The sequence below is a fragment of the Phacochoerus africanus genome, chromosome 3, assembly GCF_016906955.1.
Source record: "Phacochoerus africanus isolate WHEZ1 chromosome 3, ROS_Pafr_v1, whole genome shotgun sequence".
Taxonomy (NCBI): Eukaryota; Metazoa; Chordata; class Mammalia; order Artiodactyla; family Suidae; genus Phacochoerus; species Phacochoerus africanus.
Genome location: NC_062546.1, coordinates 80010794 through 80032878, shown reverse-complemented (window position 1 = coordinate 80032878; position 22085 = coordinate 80010794).

The following is a 22085-nucleotide window of genomic DNA, read 5'->3' as shown; positions in this document are numbered from 1 at the left end:
CGTCACATACTGTTTCAGATTTGATCTAGTTTCCTGGGCATCATCCAAATGGCTCTTATGTTCTTTTGGAGGAGGGATGGTGGAGGGGAAAGGAAGGTTCTGGGACCCTTTTGAAATTCTGATGACAGTTGTGTACTTGCTCTAGAAGATGTACATACACACATTCACACAACTTTGCTCCTCAAAGCAGAGGGCTTGGTTAAATCTCCTGTCTCTCACCAAACTTCCCAGAAAAAGGAATTAATTGTCCTTGGTTATAAGTATTCCTAATGTGCCCCATTGTTCCCAGCTTTGTCCTCTTTCTGAGAGCAATTATCACCCCACTGCCCAGATCGCTCTTTGTGCTATCTTGGGCTGTCTTCAGCTCAGCACTTTTGTAGTAAGTTCTGACAGCTGCCAGGAAAGGCAGGATTATCCTATCTCCAGTAGCTCCATTATCTTGGAACCTCTATTTATTGATTGTCTGTTCTCCACGGTAGTGAACATAGTCCTTAGTTTGGTCTGTATCTCTGGAAATATAAAGAAAGAAGATGTGGGAGAATTTGCTGAGGGAATTGAAAAAGTCAGCTGTGATATTTGGGGTGGGGGGGGCGCGGCCACAAGCAGGGGTCAATGTGAGGGAGAGAGATGAATTGCATCATGATGGATGGCTGGTGACATCACCATGTTCTTTTTCGAATTGTCCTCGAAGGAGGTGATTAATCAGAAGTACTTGAGTTCCATCAGATGATTCCCTCCCCTGGCCCTCATTTTAATTCTGCTCTATGATCTACCAGGTTATTGTGCTCATATTGATCCCCCAAATAAAGTATTTTGGGCCAGTAGAGACAAGGCATGAAGTAAACTCTTGCTACTTCCCTTCTGCTGGGACAGTTGTATACGTTTCCTCAGATAGACTCTTTCCTTCCTGAGCTATTGATTGGCTGCCTTTGACACAGGCTCAGTGATTTCGGATTTCCTGTAGCTGAGAAAGGAAGAAATAAAGAAAGACTTGTTGGTTGGGGCCTTCCTCAGAGACACTTGGGGCTGTCCCCTGAGTTCACTGTTCCTACTCTTATTTACCTTTATAAAAATAACTCAAAGACATGTAGGATGCATCAATAGACCTGCCCACATTTGTAATGAAATCTTATTTCTAGTGAAAATAATCATTCTAGAATGTTCACTCAATTGACGCTTACTTGAATTTACCACAACAAGGCATCACATTTATTTTAAGGAAAGAAGCTGTCAAAAATGTTTACTATTAGCTTTTAATGCCATGTGAAGAACTCTTGGAGAGTCCTTCAAACATTTCCATGCCTCTTTCTTCCTACCCATCTTCCAGATATGCTAGGGTCCAGATCCCATTTGATTTATGCACAGCCTCTAAACTTGAACTGCCTCCTTGCGTTGGTGGATCTCTTTAGAATCCACACCTCTAACTCTTTGCATCTCAGGAGCATTTTCCTTTATTCTGGCACATTCTTCATTTCACTTACTTGCCTTGAAGATAGCCCTTAGCCACTTTGAATGGTACTTTGCTATCATACAGTGTAGAAATATCACATTTCTGATTTTTTTTTTTTTTACTTTCAAGTGTTACCTCAATACCCAGAATTGTCACTAAAGTTTACTGAACCACCCAGGCTCAGAAATATGAGCTTGGCTCTTTGTTGGGCTTGACCTATTGACCCAGGAGAGCAGCTGGTGTGGTTCCTACATCTGCCCCCGGCTTGTGGAGCATTTTACCCAGAGGAGCTCCCTTTGATGGACTTCTCTGGGAGGAGGGCTATTCCTGAATAAATTCCCCTCTGAAGGCTCTCCTAGGCCTGGCAGAGAAAACAATGTTAAGGGAACAAATAGAGAGCTGAAGGATAACTTCACAAGAACAACACAACAACAATGAGGAAAACTGCTTTGAAGTGATGTGAACCCTTCAACCTTAGTAGTTATTCTACCACAACTGGAGGGAAAAGATGGAAGAGCACAGACTCTTGGGGTTGTGGGGGAAAGATAGCTTGCCTCAAGAGGGTACTCAGCAGAGGAGAGGGCAGCACACTTGGGGGTGGCTGACTATGGGCCTTTGTTAGGAATTACCTAGTGAATGCCTGCTGTCCAGCAACTCAACCCCTGCCCTCCAACCCCACCCCTGCAACACACACATGCACTGAACTCCTCTGTGCTCTATTCAAAAATCTTGAAGCCCTTACCTTCTGATCCTGTTGGGCTGGGTTCCTCTGCTTCCCTGGCTAGAGAGCTCTTCTGAGATAAAGTTCTGTCCTTACTCTTTCTGAATCCCTGGGGCCTGGCCTAATGTGGGGCCCAATAAACATGGATTAAATGCTGCCTTTGCATCCTGCACCCACTTCCATCCAGTACTCTCTGAAAGTATGTTATTTCCCTTTACTGCTGCTGCTGATCTGCGAGAATTTAGGGGACCAGGGACCATTTCTCAATGCCTTTGTCTTCCTAAGACCTAGGGGAGTTCCTTGAGCATAGGAGGCTAAACACAAGGTAGTCTTTGCAGAGTATGTATGAGGCACAGACTGAAAAGGGTGCTGGCCTGGCTCTTCCTCCATGGCTGACTTCTGAAGGGAGTCACCCTACTGCCCTGGGCCTATTAAAAAAAAAATCACCTTTACTGTTCTAGAAGTTTCTATAAAAGGTTGAAATTCAGGAAGCTATTGTTTATTCCCTGGTGGGCTGAATGCTACAAATAGTTAAGAGTTAGAAGGCCTGGGTTCTGGTTCTGAAGTAATTGGCAATGTGGCCTTGGGTAAGCCATAGAACATGGTGGCAATAACATCATGATATAAATCATAAAGTTTTTTATTTTACATATATATATCCATAGATAGATATCTGTGTGTGTGTGTGTGTGTGTGTGTGTGTGTGTGTGTATTTGTCTTTTTGGGGCTGCACCTGTGGCATATGGAGTTTCCCAGGCTAAGGGTCAAATTGGAACTGTAGATGCTGGCTTACACCAAAGCCACAGCAATGCAGGATCTGAGCTGCATCAGCAACCTATACTACAGATCACAGCAATGCTGGATCCTTAACCCACTGAGTGAGGTTAGAGATCGAACCTGTGTCCTCATGGATACTAGTCAGATTCCTTTCTGCTGAGCCGTGACAGGAACTCCTTTTTTTTTTTTTAATATTTTTATTGGCTCTTTAAAAAAATAGAAAAGCAGTATGTTCTCATGATGAGAAGTAATACATGACAGAAGAAAATGGGGTGATAGATCAGAGTTCCCTTCTCCTACCCTGACCAACCTCTCTGACACCCAGGCTACACACCCTTCACATTGGGAACTTTTGGGGATCTGGTGAGAACACGACTTAACGTGGAAATGAAGTGGTGCACAAACGTGTAATGCTCACGCAGATGTCAAGTATTGTCATTCTTCCTGCTGTTAGTAGTAGAGTAATATTGGTTGTTTGAGACACGGGATTTGTATTTGAGAATTCCAAAGCTACTCCATGGTTGGGAGGTTGTGTGGGTGTTAAATAACGGTGGCATCCACAACAGCAGAAATACTTCTGTACCCCAGATGGGTTTAAAATGATCTAAATGCCTAACCCTTCCGTGTTAGGAGGGAGGAGGAATCTGTGGCAATTCAGGGTGGGGGCAAGAATGCCCTCAGCTGACCTCACTGTGTCATTCCACACCACATTGCCTCTGGAAAGTGCCTTGACCTCTGAGCCCAACTTTCTACTTCTGTAAAGTGAGGTAATGACAGTATCCTATTTGTAGCACTGAGATAGGAGTTAAATGAGTGAGTATACCTAAGGCACTTAGCCTAGGGGCTGATATACAGTGAGTGCTTAATAAGTATGAGCTTATGATGAGTGAATCCCTGAACAGACGCCATAGGAGAGCTACCTATAAAAATCTTTGACTGCTGGATCTCCTTTAAACTGTGCTGGGGTTTGGTGCCTTCTGATGGTTCAGCAAATATTCACAAAGAGAGATTTCAGGTTTCTTGCATTTGAAAGCAGCCCTCTGTGGATCGATAAGGATCCTCTTGGGGTTTCCCATCTGGACTTGATCAGGTTATCACAGAACATCAGTGCAAATGTGAAGCCCAGTGAGAATTCACTTCCCTAGCAAATGTACTCAGAACTTGCTTTGGGGAAAATCAGTGGCTACCTTGTGAGATGGCCCCTTCTATTTTTATTTTTTAAATTATTATTATTATTTTTTTAAAGAGGGTATTCCCTGGTGACTCAGCAGGTTAAGGATCTGTCATTGTCACTGCTGTGGTTCGGGTTCAGTCCCTGGCTTGGGAACTTCCACATGCTACAGGCATGGCCAAAAAAACAAACAAAAATAAAAAGCAATTAAAGTGACAAGTGGATAATACCTTATATTAGTGTGATGGTATTCCTTACTATTTTATTGGCTTTGGTTCATACAACATGGGTTTTTTTATTTAAAATATTCAGCTGGAGGCATGTCTTCTGCCCCTTGAATTTCCCATTAGGGTTATGGATGAGACTGTTGCCCTGACTGATGCTCTCTGGGGAAGCCTTTCTGCTATTTACATACTCTCTCTCTATCAATCTCTCTGCTAATAAACTGGTTCTTGAAGTATCAACTTTCCCTGCTGTAGTTGAAAGACGTTTCTTTCTCTTATAGCTCAGCTGTTGGGGAGCATGATCTCTGTCTAGAATTCAGGGCTGGGAGGCAGTTCAGAAAAATGGCAAGGGAGGGGCAGGCTCTAGCAGGAATCCTGTGATGTGACATCCCAAAGACAACATGTGTTTGTTTATTCTTGGCTTCCAGGCTTCAGGGAGGGTTTTTATCACCTTGTTTCCTATGGGTTTCCCTTGGCCTCCCATCAGTTCTGCCTGATGCCCAAATCTTTGAGGTCTGTTTTGATACACAGCACATGTCTGGGAACCCTGAAAACATTTGCTTGACCCAACAGGGCCATCTCCCTCTTTTCTGGTAAAGCTGGCTGTGCCAGCCAGAGCCCAAGGGCTAGAGGCCTTTGGACCTCCTCAGCACTGTCAAAGCTGAGATGCCAGTTAGACTTGGTGGTGGCTTCCTCCCCCGCTTCTCTTTCTCAGGGATCTGTGTTCTTTGGCTAACAGCTAAGGGCGGGTTGTTTGCCTGCCTTCATAGTCCGGTCCATGGAAATTTGAAATCAGTGAAGTGTGCTTCTTCTAAGGAATAAGGAACAGAGCCCACAAACCCAGATTTGCAACCGCTGTGGCTTGTGGTGAAACATTTGGGCTCTTTGGACAGGGATGCAGGTGAGGACTTGGAGAGGGGCCCGTTTAGGATGTTATTCTGTTTTTCCTGGAAGACCAGACATGGAGGCTTAGAAGACATCCCAGGTTTGGTCTTGAATGCCAAGCAGGTGCTGACTCCAAGCCTTCCCCACAGCTGCCCTGGGACAGCCCCCAAAGGAACTGGTATTGAAATAGGCGGCTTTGGCAGTGCTCCCCAGCTGTGGGGGAGTGGATCACAGGCTATGGACCAGGTTCCCAGGAATGTGAATCAGTGTGCTCAATGTTTTGCATGAGAGATTTATTTCCATCTCAGGGAGGCCACCTGGACTGTAGTGTCTAGTGCTAGTCCACGAAATTCGTGACACAGATCATTTCCTTGCCTCTGACACAGCTTCCACACTCCTACAGGCCATGTTTGTACACTGAGCAGTCTTGGTTAAATCCCAAAGCCAAATGGTCATCAGATGCAGGAAGCACCCGGTCACTTGGCACTGAGGAAAACTTAATACAGCTGTAAACATTTTATGTGGGTCTTTACCACTCTTATTTAATTAAGTGTCACATTACCGTGGGCCAGAGGAGCTGTACTGTGCAGCTGGGTGACAGATGGAGGGACCAGCAACAGAAACGGACCTTGAGGAGTTCAGTGTGTCTGAAAGAGCACCAGCTTGGAAAGTGAACAGACAAGGACTTAAATCTTGGCTCTGTTCTGCAAGTGTCCTTACCACTTAGAACCTTGCTTTCCTCACTTGCAAATGGGATCAATTCACTAGAAGTTCCAGCAAGGTGAGGAGTCATAAAATGATGTGTAGTGTCCCTTCCTGGAGCTTGGCACTAGGGTTTACATGACAGCACCTGGTTTACATGGGGCCCATGACTCGTGGTCTATGGGTTAGCCCAATTTGGTTGTCACTCCTGGCATAGGACAGGCACTTCTCCTTCAGAGAGCTACTTCACAAGCTTGTTCTTCCTTATTTGAGTTTCCCAGTTTCACACTGAGTGATTGAAAATGCTGAGAAAATTTTGGCCTCACCATACAAAGAGGATTTTGTGGACCTACTAGGGTCCCATGGGTTGGTAGAGGTGGCTGTGTGGATCTAGCCCTTATTTCTTTTCTGGAGATTGTTGTGATCAGACCCCTCCTGCCCAAGAGAGGTAGCTGGCTGTGCTGAAAGGTTCTGAATGACAGAAACTGGTAAAACCAACAGACCTGTATAAGGATGGAACCCTGGCCCAGCTCTTTTCATGTCTCCAACAATCGAGCTTGTCTTCCTGTTCTGTGGATTCAGATACAAAGGTTAAAAGAGGAATTCCCTCATGGCTCAGTGGGTTAAGAATCTGGCATTGTCACTGCTGTGGCCGAGTTGGATCCCTGGCCTGGGAACTTCCACATGCCACAGGCATGGCTAAAAAAGAAACTTCCACATGCCGCAGGCATGGCTAAAAAAGAAAGCAAAGGTTAAAAGAAGTTCAGAAGGGAAAATTAAATTCATCAAACATAAATTAAAGGGTTGGATTTACACTTTATCTATCTATCTATCTATCTATCTATCTATCTATCTATCTATCTATCTATCTATCTATCTCTGTGTCTATTTTGAATAATAATAAAGGCTCTCTGGGTCTAGAAGGATGTTTGATTATATACACTCCACCTTTTGGGGAGAAAAAAATTCTTTGTTGTGCCATCTTCCCTTGCTATGTGATGCTCCTTTGTCTCAATCCAATAGTTGTTCATTCAGTCATCATCTGTCTGTCTGTACAGCTGTCTATCCATCTTTCTGAACCTACTATAGTTAAGGTACTCTGAGAACTGAAAGGTTGTAAGTACCATAATTGCCTTTTTTTGTGGGGCCAAATTAGGGCAGCACTTAAGTTCTTTGATTTTGGAGTCTGATAGACTGCTTTGAGTTTATAGTCCTACTCTTCATTCATACTGAGGAAGTGTCAGTATGTTGTTTACCTATTGAAGCAACAGTTTCCTCATCAGAAAAATGAGGATAAGAATATTCTCTTGGGAGGAGCCAATGAAAAAATATATATGCAGGGTTTTGCCTCGGTTTGGGAAATGTATGAAATCCTTATAAAAGAGTAACTGGTATAAGGTGACTAAGTACATGCTCATTAAATAGAGTAAAACCATATAGTTGGTCTAGTAGTGAAGTTTTTCACCTCTTGAAATGCATAAATATCATTTAGCTTGCAAAAATTTAATGTAGGTGCAAATTTTAGGCATACACCTCATGCACCTCATGCTTTGTGAGGGTGTGTGTGTGTGTGTGTGTCTAAATCAAGGAATATATACCTTATGGGGCAAATTTTCCCTACATGTTTATGGTGATAAATTCTATATCCGTTTAGATTCTCATGTGGGAAATTTAGAAGGCATTGCCTTTCTCCCTAACACAAATTTTATAATATATAAGACCTTTGGGAATATATATTTCAGTTGTACGGTCTTTGCTATTCATCATTCCTTGTGTTTTTCTTGGTTGTACCATTCTTTGTAAAACAAAATTCTGTCTTCTGTGCCTGGAATGCCAGTGATTATTGATATTAACAATTCATTGCTCCTTGTTATTATCTGGGTATTCTTTTTCAATGTCCGTATTTCTCAAATATTCTTATTCCTGTTACAGTTTTATTCAGACTCTCCACGTGCTTTTTTTTTTTTTTTGTCTTTTTAGGGTTGCACTTGTGGCATATGGAAATTCCTGGGCTAAGGGTCAAATTGGAGCTGCCAGTCTATGCCACAGCCACAGCAATGCCAGATCTGAGCCTTGTCTGTAACCTACACCACAACTTATGGCAATACTGGGATCCTTAACCTCCTCAGTGTGGCCAGGGATAAAACCTGCATCCTCATGGATCCTAGTTGGGTTCATTACTGCTGAGCCACAATGGGAACTCTACTACGTGGATCTTATAAAGTAATTAAAAAAATCCCTCAGCACTCAGGAACATGAGAAAAAGGAAATTTGAGTTCCAGGAAGCAAGGGGAAGATTTTAATGTATTGATAAAGAGACTGGAAAAAGCTCTGTCTGCAGTCAAAACTGATTTGTCCTGGTGTAATCATTGCTAGAGGGAAGGTCCAGACTCTCATGCCAAGTATTTCCCATTGATTCTTACTGGGTTGGTTCTGACAGATATTTTATCTCAAGCGTCTTTGTAACAAATCCTAAAGCCATGTCTAGAGGATTATTTAATAATATCTAGAAGCACGGACAAAAGAGATGATACAGGAAATAAAGCAAACCCAAGGAGCAAGCCTGGGACATGGCATCCCAGACCCTGGCTTGGAGTAGATAATGGTGCTTTTAGCTCCACCATGGGGAGAGGGATTAGAAGAAATAGCTAGGGAAACAGACCACCCAGGCTGAGATGTGTTCATTCTTGTTTTTACAATTGGAAGTGTAATGGAAATCCAAATTAATTTCTCAGGAGAGCACTAGCTCCTTTGTGTAAGGCCACAGACAGTGGGTCAGATGTGTCATATAAAACCCAATAGCAGTGACTTGGTTCTGTGCCGAGGCTCACAGCGTGAGAATGCCACCTCCTCAGCCCTACAGCATATTGATGAGAGGCAGGGACGAAGACCACGGAGCCTGGGGGTGGCATCTCCTAGAGACTGTCTTTTCAGCCTCACTGATCAAAGTCGCCTGGTCATGTCCTTTTAAGTCATGAATGAGATGGAAAAGGGCCAGAGTTCAGGCGGAGGCAAACATGGCTGTATTGGAAGGTATTTTGCTGACAACTCAAGGACTAACAGTTCCCCTGCTATTCAATGTGCAGGTGAGGATAGAGAGGACATTGGGAATGTGGTCAAGGAGCCAGAAGCAAGAATGTTCACACTGTTTGTTATAACAAAAACACTGAGATGAACTTAAATGTCCATCATGAAGAGACCGGATAAATGGGCTGCATTGATGCAGTGAAATACTAGACAGTGATGAAGGGAGTTCCATGGTGGCCTAGCAGTTAGGATCTGGCATTGTTACTGCTGAGGCTCGCATTCAATCCCTAGCCCTGGAACTTCAGCTAACATTGAAGTTCAGCTAATGTCAAATGACATTCAACTTTACAATGCCGAGCGAAAAAAGCATTGAAGACGCTTTTTTTTTTTGTCTTTTTGTCTTTTTTGTTGTTGTAGTTGTTGTTGTTGCTGTTGCTATTTCTTGGGCCGCACCCACGGCATATGGAGGTTCCCAGGCTAGGGGTCCATTCGGAGCTGTAGCCGCCGGCCTATGCCAGAGCCACAGCAACTCGGGATCCGAGCCGCATCTGCAACCTACACCACAGCTCACGGCAACACCGGATCCTTAACCCACTGAGCAAGGGCAGGGACCGAACCCGCAACCTCTGGTTCCTAGTTGGATTCGTTAACCACTGCGCCACGACGGGAACTCCTGAAGACGCTTTTTGATGATGTGGTACGACATCATTTATATGAAGGTCAAGTAAATATAAAACAATGCTATGTGTTATGTTTGGATATTTACATAAGTTGTAAAAATGTTTTAAAATTTTTGAAATTTAAATAATCAAAACCAAATTTAGTTTAGTGATTGTCCATGGGGAGTTGGGGAAGGGATGTCACCAGGGAGGAAGGGGGACACAAAAGATATCAATTATATTGATGTTTTATCCCTTAAGTGGGCAGTTGGTACACAAGCATTTTGTTCTGTTTACAGTTTTTTTTTTTTTAAGTCTGAAATATTTCACGTTTTGTACCTCCTTTCTATGCACATGCAATGTTTTGAGAATCAAGAGAGAAATTCTGCTCAGGGAGAAAAATTGGTACCAGAGTGTTACTATTGTTTTGCAAGAGTAGGTGCTTAATACTTGTTTGCTGAATTAATGAGTGCTGGGAAGGAAAGAAAATAGAAAGTAATGGAGAAGGTGAATGAGATGAAAGGGGTCTGGGGAGAAGAAAGTTTGGAGCCAGTGATGTGTGGAAAATAGCAGCACGTGCAATAAAGGAAAAAGCAGAACGATCAGTGAGCTGGGTTGATGCTGTGACCCTGCTGTGAAAACCAACCAAATGCCCAGCTTCCTTTGCCCCAGAGGATGGAAAGAGCCTTCTCTGTGTAGGGAATTCCTGATACCAGAAAGTCATTCTCTAGTGTGGCCCATCACAATGCCTTAGGTGGTTTCTTAAGAAATTATTCTTGCAAAGAGAAAGGGAGAAAGAAACCGCTCTTGAGTTTGTCCCTCCAAAAAAGTAATCAAATGATGGCGTGGTGATGAATGACCTGCTATGTATTAATGACTGGCACAGGATGAGTTTTGAGGAGTCGCACCATACGTCTTCATTATTATTTCTTTACTGGAGTGATTTATTCTTCTGGACTCTGAGAACACAAGTTGGGTTTTTGGAGTTAGCAGGCAGGAAAATGTTCTTTTTTTCACCCGGCTTAAAACCTGTTACTCAACAAAGTTCACTGAGCTTCAAGCTCCTTTGATGTTGCTAAGTAGATGTGGCGAACATATCAGGCAAATTCATTTTTAACTGCTTACGGAGGGGCTTTGTGATTATCATCTATTTGTTGTTCTAACCATTTGGACTAACCTTTACTGAACAATGTGGAATTAATCAGGCGGAACAGAGCCTGGCTCTCTCCACTCCTTTTGTCAGGATGGACTGAGCCCTGGACTCAAAGTCCTGGACTTGAATTCTGGGGCTGCCTGGGCTCCCTTTTGTCTTTTTTTTTTTTTAATTTTCAAATTAATTTTAGCTTGTCTTCTTCCTCCTCCTTTGTCTTGAGCCTCCCTGGCTCAAACTATTAAATGTAGTTTCGAGGAAGGAAATGCAAACTAGCAAGAAATAGTTCTGCTTGCTAATGGCCCAGGCCCTTTTGCTTTCTAGGTTGAAAGGACTGAAGGAAATGAGTTTCTGTTTCCCTAATGACATTGTTTAGTTTTGCGTCCCATTGCAGTTGGAAGGTAAAGTGGACCCTATCTTTTTCCAGCCATTCTGACTCTTTGACTCCAGAGTGGGGTATCCTCAACAGTGTTTTATATCCTGCTGGAATGCAAGCCTGTCTTAGGAAGTCTGTGCTGGCTTGAGAAAAAGCTGTAGTACAGTTATGGTGACCAAACTATGTGCCCCAGATTTTCTTGGATGGTCCCCAATTCATGTAGTTTGAGGTTTTTCAATAAGGGCAGTTTATTTTGTGTGTATCAACATGGAATTTGATAAAAGGTATATTTGTGTTTGTGAAGTATGTATATTTATAAATAATATGTACGTAATAATATAAATATATATATATTACACACACATACGTGATTTGTGGGTTTATTTGCATGAAGTCTTCTTTAGGATCCTGTGGCTTCAGAACATGTGGTCTGGTAAGTATTGTGGAAATAACTAACTAGCTGAGTGACCTTGAACAAGTCACTTCCTGTCACTGGGTCTTCTCAGTTCCCCACCACCCTGACGCACAGCAGAATCTCTGTAACTATTCAGAGACCCTTTCAGAGTTTTCTCTCCATCTTTGCCCTTTCTTCTCCCTCTGTATGGAAAGTTCCATGGCCTTGTCCTTTGTATTGTCCCGGTCTTCACACTGTGTGACCCACCACTGTTATCTTGCATGTCTCCCTTGTTACTCTGCAGGAGACTGGAGAGTTAGGAGAGTCTTTACTTTTGTTATTCCATTGTTTACCACAGTGCAGGCAGGTATACAATAAAAACAACTGGCAGGAAATATACCTGAAAGATGATAATGGTGCGATAATGGGCAATCTGCTATTCTTTATTTTTCATGGTTTCTTTCTTTTTTTTTTAAAGAAAACATGGAAAGCTATTAGAGAATCCGAAAAATTAAAAAAGTAGTTTTTTTTTTTTTTTCTTTGAGGCTTTAGGATCAGAGACAAGAGGAGTGTGTTGAACAGATCCCCACGTTGAAGGCTATTGCAGCATCCTCTGTCTCAGCTTCTGACGTGTGGGGACAGCTATTCTTTCTCAAACTCTACCACAAACCAGGCTATGCCATTGTGACCGGTGGCCACATGGGTGTCAGAGTTGAGGATTGAGTCTACTGGGAGCTGTCCTCTTCCAGGGCTATATTTGAGCTATGTCATGATAATCAAGCACAAATGAAAATCGGTGTTGAATGTTTTGTATACTAAATGTCCCAGCAGTTAGAGGGCACTCAGGGTTCTTGACCCTGGCTTGTGCCTTCACTGGGGGCTGATCTGAGTGATGGGCCAGGTTCTGCGCTAGGTATGAAGGAGAGTCAAAGGAGCCAGGATGTGGTTCATGCCTTCTAGGAGTCTGATCACATAGGTGGGCTAATAATTTGTGTGCTTTAGAAGCTAACCGACATCACAAGGCAGTATTTAAACTTCTAATGAACGGTAAAGAAAACCAAATGGGCCATGGGAGTTTCTGGGAGGGACAGAGAGTGGAAAGGCAAAGAATGCGGTGTTTGGAGATGGGATTTGGAGGTCTCATTGGTGGAAAGGAGAAGGCAGCCTTTCAGAGAAGGAGATGGCTTGCAGGAAGGCATGGTAGTGGCAGTATAGTCAGTTTGTGTGTTTAGTTTTAGGGGGTAGCGGGGAAGTGAGTGACAGGTGGGAACTGGGAGGAAAGTATGTGGTCTAGAATGAAAAGCGCTAAGTTAGGGAGATTAGGAAGTTAGGATGGAGTGCTGGGGAAAGGCTATGTGAACAGGACAGTGGCATAGCCTTGAACTGGGAGGTGGCAGAGAGCTGTCATCACTCTCAGGGGAGGGATAACAATGTAATGCAGCCTGAAATTGGTTAAAAACAGGGGCTCTGGGCGATGTATCCTGAATTTGGTTCCTGGTTCCAAGTTGTGTTACCTGTTTGAGACTCAGTTTCCCCATCAGCGTCTCTGGGTGGAAGTAATGTATGGGAGTGATGGTGTCAGGGCCTTCTACCCCATGAAGAAGAGGGTAGTGAAAATTTTGAATGGACCAGGATGACTTTTTTCTTCAGCCAAACTTTAGACCTCATCCTTGGGAAGATTAGGAATGGCCAGAATTGCTAAAACAGGACTGGCATAGCAAATCAAATACCACTGACTCTTTGAAACCTTAGTTATTCCTTTAGCTGCTGTAGCTTAAATTATCTTTCATTAAAATGTAACTACCTTTGGAAGGAGTATTTTTGCGCTACTATTAGTGGACATCCTAGCAGAGAATTATACTCCAAGCCAAAGAACAACATCCTCAAGCTTGGCTGCCACTCTGGCAGTCCTCTGTGTGGGACATACGTGACTCTTTTTGATTGATAACAATGGTGTGCTGAGAAGGTTCCCAGGGGATATGACTCAGGCTGAGTCAGTGCACCTGGAGGCTTGGTCCAGCCCTATTGTCCTTACCAGCAGTTCCTTCAACTGAAATGTCAGTGCAGTTGTGTGATGTGGATATGATGGAAAGAAAGGCATTCACCACCAGTGGTCCTTCCAGATGCTAGGCAGCAATAGGTACCCCTGCTGTGGCCGGGGCCGCATGTGCTGGTTAGCCAGACAGATGATGATGGTGGCTCGGGTGGCCTGTGATTTGGGGTCGGTGGGTCCCAGAGAAGAAGGTGTGGAAGAAGGGCTAAGAGAGAAGGAGGCAGATACCCACAGCCCTGTATCTGTCACTGTTGCTCAGGGCACTGCCTTAACATCAGCTGCCTCCTGGGTACCAAATACATCCCATACAGGATAGCTAATCCTCTCCACACATAGGCTCAGCTTCCATTTCTGGGCCATGGAACTGCACTCCTGTGTTCTCTTCCCCACCCCATGCTGTCCTTGTAGGGAGAGATACCCACGGGAGGGAGAAAAGAACAACTCCCTCTCCTTTTAGTTCTAGAAACATATTGGACCCCAGCCTTGGGCCCTTTTCTTTTGGCCCCAAAACTGGTAGAGTCTGTTGTTTTCCCTGCCATGCATCCATCTCCTTTTCCTCTAGACACAGCATTCCAATTTTCCTCAGTCTTAACCCATCTGGAACTGAAGAGGCTGACTCCCCCTCCTGGGTCCTGTGTGTGTGCCTGTGCATGTGGTAGGTGTTCTAGACTTGGCCAGTGGATATCATAGTGCTGGTTGCAGAGATGGACACAGAGAAATCAAGCTGTACTGATGGGTATTAGTCCTGGGGTTTTTAATGTCACCGCTGGCAAAGAGGTGCTTTATTTCTGTTTAGGTTCCTAATTTGGTAGATGGATATAAACTTGGAACAACTGGTAGTGATCTAAGGGAACAGGTAAGAAGAACTTGCCCAGAGAATAAAGTTAAAAGACAGAAATATAACCTTGAAGATATAATTTGAGCACCTGGATCCAACTGTTCCTGAAGACATCTATGGATTTTTTTTTCCTTTTTAGTTATAGCAGCCAAATATATTTTTTGGTTTGAGCCATTTTGAACTGGTATGCCTGTCACATATGGTCTAAATAATCTTGGATAATACAGGCATGTTCTAGATCATCCAAAAATTGTATACAATTAAGTTTATAAACTTATATTTTCCTGACAACTGGGCCTTAACATATCTCTGGTATGGCAGCAACCTGCCACTCATCCAGGGACCACCGGGTTCCACAAGGAAGAGTGGTACTTGAACATCTCTAATACTTGTGGCTATTGGCCATCTGAACACAGAAAAGAGAGTCAAAGGGAACATTTAGTTGAAAATCCTTCCTGAACCAAAATTTTCCAGAGAATTTAAACTTTTCTCTATTTGTATTCTGTAATATTGAAAAATCTCCAGGCAAATGTTGACCCTCTGCTCTGGGTTATGTAGAAAAGATATAGAAATCATCTGCTGAACTGGAAAGTCAAGTGTACCCTGTGTATCCTGAGTAGTGTTTCTGAGAATATTACAAAGTTTTTTTTTTTTTTTTTTGCACTTTCCTGGACCCTAGAATTATCCTTGTCCAATTCTTTCATTTCAGAGGAGGAAAGAGTCAGAGAGACAAAAAAGCTTTGGTAAAGTCTTAGCCAATATGATTGCAGACTGCCATTGCTAAGAACTAGTTAAAGAGAGAAAGTCCTGATACCTCGTAGGGACTAAACCCTTTGCTTACTGTCTTAGGACTCTTTAGCTGCAAGTGATAGATCTCCTCCCCTGAAACCAGCAAAAGAGGACTTGATTGTTCTCACAACTGAAAAATCTAGGAGCATGGTCTAACTTCAAGTAAGGATGGATCCAGGAGTTTATAATTACATTGTAAAGACAAAGTCTTTTTTTTCTTTCTCTGTACTGCTTTTAATTTTTAATTGCATTGCTTTCCTTTGTATTGGCTTTGATCCTCCAGCAGATTCTATCCATATAGTGGCATTCAGCAGCAGTATGGTTTTTTTAATTTTTATTTTTTCCCTTATAGTTGATTTACAGTGTTCTGTCAATTTCTACTCTAAGCAGTAAGGTTTTATGCTATCAGATTAGTACTTCTACTTGATAAAGAGCTTCTGTTTTCCAATAGTCCTAGCAGAATCCCAGGGCTCATGTTTATGGGTTCCAAGATGGTCTGTGTGGCCAAGGATTGGTAGTGCTGTTAGCACCGTGGGGCCACACTGGACCCCAGCAGCTCAGGGAGGAGAGGACTCCACTCCAGCCAGGTGAAGGGAGACTGAGAGTGGGGGAGGGGTGTCAAACATAAACTTGCTGTTGTTGCCTGGAGGAGGAATAATAGTTTCCAGAAATGATAGATGCCTGCTACACTTATCTTGAGCAAGGAGGGACCTGGGGAGGCCAGAGTTTTTATTTTGGGAGCTAAGTCCCCAGGGTTAGTAATGACATCTGGCCCTAGGCCTTCAAGTTACACTTTCTACCTGGCAATATGACCTCTGAAGTTTTACTCAACTGTGGAGATGAGGTTTTGCAGGAGGGGTATCAGGTTGGTCATTTCTAGTGGTCTTGCCTCTGATAAATACCCTCATCTTGGCTGCACTTTTCCATTTTATGGCTGTGATAGGGCACCATGCCAAACATATCTCAGACAAATATCTGTATTGTTTGTGGTGTGATTGTGACTTCCTGTCTTCCGATTTAGATTTCTGCCTCGCTTTTCACTGTCTGGGTCATTTGATATTACATCTGGCGCTTCCTGTTTTTAAAGTCTCTGACTCTAGTCATCCGACTGTAGAAACCAGGGGTCAACTTCTTCATAAGTGATGCCGGCTTTAGTCACTTGTTTTGGTATACTAATTGAGATTTGCGTAAGGAAAGCTGTCAGGTGTCTGCTGGTTTTCTCAGCTTCAGATACTTCCTTATTTATGAATTTTTGTTTTTCAAACATTGGGACTTTCTCTCCCTTGTGTGAATGTGGTGGTGGTGGTGGAGTGACCTCCCTACCCCCACCCCAACAACTTAATAGTGGTTCTCTCTCTGTGAACAAGACCTCCTGAGCCTCAGGGGTCCAGCCCTCAGAACAAGGCTGCTTCAGGGGTGACAGGCTTACCCCGCTCCACCCCGTCCTGGTGCTTTCCCATCTTCTTTCCCAATCTGGAATTCACTGGTCTCCTGTTTCTTCTTTTCTTCCAAGGGGTCAGCTCTGATGAAATGGCTCTAGTTAGGCCCACAAAAAAGCTACAAAATTGGATTTGCTTATTTTCGCCCAAGAAAGACAAACATTTTAGTCACTTAAATATTCACTTCATTTAACCTTTCTTTCCACAGAATGGCCTGACTTGAGAGAAAGGGGATAAAAGCCCCAAGACTTTCATATCTAGTAATAGAATATTTATGATAGTGCTTGCCTGGCTTCCTGGCCCTCTGGGAGAGAATCTTTGCTGGGCTGTACCAGACTTACCTTATTTCTTTTTTGGTTAAGGCAGAGGGATGGATTCAGGGGATTTAAGATAATAGGGAGAAGGGATTTATTCTGCCCTAAAGGCAATGGCAGCTTTGGGCAGGGGTGGGAATGAATGGGTAGGAGATGGGGGATGGGGATGGGGGGGATGAGGGATTGGGGAGGGCTGGGGAATCTATAAAAACGTTGAAACCAGCACTTGAGACTTGATATTCTGCTCCTTTTCTGTGTGAAGCCTTCCCTGAACAAGGGAACAAGTGGACAGGGCAATTGTGAAAGGTTGGGATGTCATGGTGGGTGGTTCAGTTTGGGTCTCCTGAGGCTGTAGCTGGACTCACAAAGGCTCAGGTTCCAGAGGAAGGGGGCCTGGGCCGCTCTGCTTCCCATGGGCTCAAGCGGCAGAGGCCACTTGCTCCCTCACTCTACCTTACCTCAGGCCTAGGGGTCCCTGGGGCTGGGAAATGCCTGGGCCTCTGGCACTTGTGCTGACATTGGTGCAGAGTGAGGAAATCCCCTCCTGCCTAAGCCCTTTCTTCACTGCCTTTTCTCTGGGTGACCTCAGAGGGGCATGTTGGAAGTCAGGGGGTGGCGGAATTCTGCATGTGTGAGGTGGGCATGCTTTACATTCCTCAATGAAAGTCAAGTGCTTCCAGGGTTCCCTTTGTGGTGCAGCAGAAACTAATTGGGACTAGTGACCCTGAGGTTGTGGATTCGATCCCTGGCCTCACTCAGTGGGTTAAGGATCCAGCTTTGTGGTAAGTTGTGGTGCAGGTTTCAGATGCAGCTTGGATCCCATGTTGCTGTGGCTGTGGCATAGGGTAGAGGCTACAGCTCCAATTCAACCCCTAGCCTCCATATGCCATGGGTGCTGCCCTAAAAATCCAAAAAAAAAGAAAAAGAAAAAAAAAATCAAGTGCTCACCTAAGCCCAGGGAAAGGCAGGCAATAGGGTTTAGTGTCATGATTTAAAACAAGGAAAAAAGAAAACCCTTGTAAAATCCCAACCCGCAAACCCCTCTTGTTTCTGTGCAATCTTTTGAATGATCTCATTTCTCCTCTGAAGACTTCACATGAGGTCAGGAGGCCGGGCATCACTGGTGGATGGGATTGTTCAGAGCAGGAGGGAAAGGACCCCTCACACGTTAGTCAGTGGGCTTCCAAGTCCAGGGTGGGTTTAGAATGCTCAAGTTTCATATCCAGTTGACAAAAGAAACAAAACCACACAATAAAAAAACAGACTTTTACCCAGTAGACAGAAGATTCACATGTGACCGAAGTTACAGGGGAAATGATCCAAAGTAGATGAGACCATCATAAAGTTATCAAGGCCATGAGAAAGGGGCAAGCAGACAACATCTGGAGCATAACTGCCAATTATACTGGAGTGTCCTTAATTCCTGCTTCCATGGGGGAAGTTTCCCTTCCATACCCTACCCCTGCTGCCCTGACAACCTTGTGTGTTTCCTCAACCTGGGCTGGGCCCTGCTCTGTCCCCTCTGTTCTTCCTTCTCACCCCACCCCCAAACCAGGTGTGATTCCAGTCTCCTCATGTGTCTGGGAGTCAAGGAAGTCTTGCCTTCTGGACGTTTTGCTGAGCGCTCTCTTGCAGGAATCTATAGTACAGCAGAGTGCTTATGGGCATAAGAACTCACAGCCTTGGGTTCAAATCTTGGCTCTGCCATTCTTAGTTACGGATTGATCTCAGGCTCAGCACTTAATCCTTTTAAGATTGTGTTGTGTTTATGAGAATTGTATGAAAAGTGCTCAATTAATTGTTGTCCTTATTATGTTTTATTAAATACCAGTTTTATGCTCAGTGTTCTCATACCTGATTTCTTCTTTCCTCAACACAATAATCTTGTGAGCTTAGTGGATCTTATGGATTAGGAACTCAAGGCTCAGAGAAGCTAAGTAGTTCATCTGAGGTCACAGTGCTAGTAAGTAGTAGAAACTGGATCCTTCCTCATTGCTCCCCACCTGAGCCCTATGTAACACGTGTTTTACCCAAAACCCAGGGTCGCTGTTCTCTTGGCATCTCCAGGAGTCATTCTTCCCTGGGTATGTGGCTCTGTCCTCAGCCATGCTGTCTAGAGGCTTCCTGTCCTCACCTCTAGCAGCTCTGTCTTTTTCCAAGCTTGCCTTCCCCACCAGCCTCAGGCATCCTTGAGCCCTGGGGCTGGGTCAGTCCCTGCTTTCTAGGTGCTGGTGGCTTGCCTGGCCCAAGTCAGGCCTTCACCCAGGGCATGTAAATGAGTACTGGAGACATGCAAAGCACTGACTATGGGTGTTTCAGGGTGCAGAGCCATCCACGCTGTCCGCCTGACCCTTCTCTGTATTACCTGTTGCAGAGGGACCGTCCGAAGTTTCACCACCATGTCTGTGGTCTGCGGACTCCACTTCCCCTGAATCATCAGCTGTCCGTGTACTTGAGGCTCATCTGCCTCTCCCTGGCAGGATGGCTTGGGCCCAGTGCCTGGCATGGGGTCTCATATCCTGCCCCCATCCTGTTCCCCCTTCTAGTGGCACTAATTTACCTGGAGATTCCAGGCCACACCAGCTCCCCAGACCTCTGGGCTTGGGCCCCTGCAGTTGACCACAGCCACATACAACTTTCTAAATATGCATGTTTTCATTCATTCATTCATTTCCCTACTGATCTTAGTTCTACAGCTATCTAGACAAACAAGGAACTCACAATTAAGGGTAGGGTCTCCTAAACCTGGATATGCCTTGGAATCACCTAGAGCAATTTTTACAAATGCAGATTCCTAGGTCCCATGTGAGACCTACAGAGCTGACTCACTGGGAGCAATAATCTTATAATTGTAGGAATCTATATAATTAAGATGTGCTCAGTGTGGCTCTGAGACATAGCCAGTTTGGAGAACCTCTTGTTTGGGAGGTTTTCCCTGTATACCGAATACCGTGAGAAGGCCTGGAAACAAGCCTCTGGCTGCTGCAGGCGGGTATTGCCTTGTATCATCCATATCCTTTGTATTTGGGCTCAGTGGCCTCTAACCATCCTGCAGAGCTTGCTTCCTCCAGGGCGTCCTTGTAGAAAATGGCTGCCAAACGGTCCACTCCCTGGAATAGGGCCAATGTCTGCCTTCCTCGCTCTAGGGGTCCAGTAAATATCTGTGAATGTGTGAACGAGTAGATTCCCTATTCTCTATTCCCTTTAGGTGGACAGGGGTGGGGGCCCTCTGCTTGCCGTGTTCATGATCCTGTGACTAGAAGGGGACAGGAGAGCACCAGGCTCTGCAGCCCCTTCGGCCTCCCTCCAGCCCTGGCCTCTCTGCTCCTGCCAGGACACAGGAGAATGTTGGGACAGGAGTGTGCCCAGCACTCCGAGAAGCATGGCGTTTGCCAGAGATGAGATTGGCCTGGCCTGGTTTCTGAGCAAGTGAGTGGCGGCTGGCACAGGGTAATCATTAAAATGGTGTTTGACCTCCTGGCAGCTTGAGTGAGGCCCCAGAGCCCTCAGCCCTCCCCAGCTGGCCCCCTGAGACCCTCAGAGAGAGGCCCATCCATCACGGGGGTCCCTGGGGAGGGCCACGGGCGTTTTACTGCGAGTCAGTTATGGGGCTCTGTCTTCAGCACAGATCTTGTCAAATTCAAGCTGTCAATGGAACAGACCCTGAAAGCCTGTCACAGACCCCTGGGGACATGCACACGGCTGGCGACCTTGAGGGGGCTCTGCTGAGTGTGGCACTATGGTGATAAGAAGGACAAATGGGAAGGAGCCACCTGGGTCTATAGCCCATTGTGCTGGTCCACTCCACCCGTCTGTGTCTGTCCTTGAGGGGCGTCTGGGCAGCTGCACTCTCTCCCTTCCTCTGCTGCCTCTCTCCCCCTGTGCCATCTCTCACAGGGACATGGGAGGAGGCAGTGCATGGAGCAGGTTAAGGACACTGACTGGCTGTCACCTAGAAGCTGTGTCACCTTGGGAAAATTACTTCATCTCTCTCAATCTGTTTCCTCAGGTTATGGTGAAGATTGCATGAGGTGAAACTCTCATGGTGATTGCTCATGGTAATTGCTAAAAGATGATCAGCTATTATTGGCATTTTTGTGGGGGTGACACACAAAGCAGCTTGGATTCCTTGTTGGTTTTCCCTTATTTTGGTAGCATTTTAACTCTGCATGGCCTTGTAACATCTAGCACCCTTGTAAGGATGGGTGTGTAGAGGCCAGGCTGGGGCTGGGGGCCAGGTCTCCCACCCGGGTTGCTTCCCATTGTGGTCTTCAGAGGGTCTGCTGAGGGAAGGGACAGGTATGCCAGCCCTGTGTGTGGGCATGGCCATCCTGGTTCTCTTCTGAAGAGGGGCTCACTCTGGCCTGTGGGGGGGGTCTCTTCCACCTATGGTGGAGGCCTGTGGCTGGTCTGAAAGTGGGTGCCCCAGATGCAATCTCCCTGGCCCCAGAGCCCACCGGTGGGGCTTTGGGTGGCTCTAATTCTGGACCAAGGAGTTGGAAGTAGAAATCACATTAGCTAAAATGAGCCACCTGAGGAGTTCCTGTCATGGCTTGGTTGTTACAAACCCAACTAGTATCCATGAGGACCAGGGTTCGATCCCTGGCCTCACTCACTGGGTTAAGGATGTGGTATTGCCATGAGCTATGGTGTAGTTGCCGATGTGGCTCAGATCCCGCATTGCTGTGGCTGTGGTGCCCCTTAGCCTGGGAACTTCCATATGCCTCGGGTACAGCCCTAAAAAAGCCAAAAAAAAAAAAAAAAAAGCCATCTGAACAGACTGTGAACTAGGAGGAAGGCCAAGAGCAGATATGAACTTCGAGGAATCTGGATGCTCCTGGGGTGAGAGGAGCCCAAGACACAGGAGAAGGAAAGGTGCCCAAAACATGGCAGGGGGCATACATGGATGTCTGTGGGGAGGTTGTTTCAGACCTCTAGACGTGACCTTTCTGAAGGGCCAAGAAGGCTTTTTTGAGGGGAAGCCAGAGTCACCTCACATTGCATCTGTGGTAAGTATTGGCTGCTGGGACTGATCCCAAGCCTCCCCCTCCTCAGGAGGAAACATTCCTGGTTGGAGGATTCAGATAGAAAGGGCAAGACTCTCCCATCCCCCAGC